The sequence below is a fragment of the Pteropus vampyrus genome, unplaced genomic scaffold (genome assembly GCF_000151845.1).
Source record: "Pteropus vampyrus isolate Shadow unplaced genomic scaffold, Pvam_2.0 Scaffold1000000900, whole genome shotgun sequence".
NCBI lineage: Eukaryota > Metazoa > Chordata > Mammalia > Chiroptera > Pteropodidae > Pteropus > Pteropus vampyrus.
In genome coordinates, this window is record NW_011915302.1 from 439 (window position 1) to 1,636 (window position 1,198).

At 44.8% G+C, this 1,198-nt stretch overlaps 1 pseudogene; it reads left to right on the forward strand.

The window, feature by feature from the left end:
- Window positions 1-709: 709 nt before the first annotated feature.
- On the forward strand, window positions 710-828 carry LOC111735436 (annotated as a pseudogene).
- Window positions 829-1,198: the final 370 nt, after the last annotated feature.

Consider the following 1,198-nt stretch of genomic DNA (forward strand, 5'->3'; position numbering starts at 1 on the left):
CCAGCAACCTTAGTTAAGCTGGGGTTGGAGAGGAAAATTTAGAGGCAGGTTTTAACTGAATATAAGATTGTAACCGCCCATCACATGTAGTACATGCTCAATAAGTAGCTAATCTAATAAATGAATTAACAAATGGTCAAGAAGAATTAACCAACAGCCAATAGATATGTTCGCTGATATATACATTGTCAAAACTCATCAAACTGTATACTTTAAATAAGTGCAGTTTATTAAGCATCAACTATACCTCAATAAGTCTTTTTTTAAAAAAGGGAGTAATGGATAACCTCGCAAACGTGTGAGACCTCTCCCAGAGAAGATTCAGTCCAAGGCCTCTGTGGGGCGGCGAGGAGAGGTTTTTTGGATTTGCATTATAGTTGTTGTTTTTGATTTCTTTTCTGTGTAAACAGGTCTTACTGAGAACCCTACCATAGAAAGCGGATAGAAGCTCATGGCCCTCCCATAGTTTAAAGCCCCGAACTCTGGCAGGAGATGTGTGTTGTCACCTGGACTCCTAGACCCAGAAAGTGCCTTCCTGCTGTGTTTGGGGACCTTAGGAGGAGACCCCTTTAAGGTCTCCTCAACTCTAGGGTCCCTTGGCGCTAGGAAGCTCCACAGAGGCACTCGAGTCCACTAGGGCTGATGCGGTGGCGTGTACTCAAAGGGCAGCCCTGAAGGCGACTAACATCTGTTAAAGAGGTTTAGTGGAGTCTATGGCCATGCCACCTTGAATGTGCCTGATCCCTTCTGATCTCAGAAGCTAAGCAGGGTCGGGCCTGGTTAGTACTTGGACGGGAGACTACATAGGAATACCAGGTTCTGTAGGTGTTAAAAAAAAAAAAAAAAGAGAGAGAGAGAGATTTAGTGGAAAGATAGCAGGATGGGATGCAACCCAGCTCCCTTCGTGTGTGCCTTCGCTCCGTCGTCTCTTTCGGGTGTGGTCCAGGCTCAGCTCTGACCTGAGTAGCTGGGCGACCACAGGCAAGTCACTTTGTCTGCCCAGAAGAGCATGAGGGGTTTGCGCAGATCATTTTGTGCCCTCATTTCTTGTACCCATTGTAGAATTAAATACAAGGAAACTTCATTATTGAATGACACAGAGATCTGAAAAATTCTACTATAAAGGAAAAAAAAAAGTCCTGAGTGACACCGGTGGTTAGAGACAGAAGATGGGGTGAAATGCTGCTCTCTGACTTCT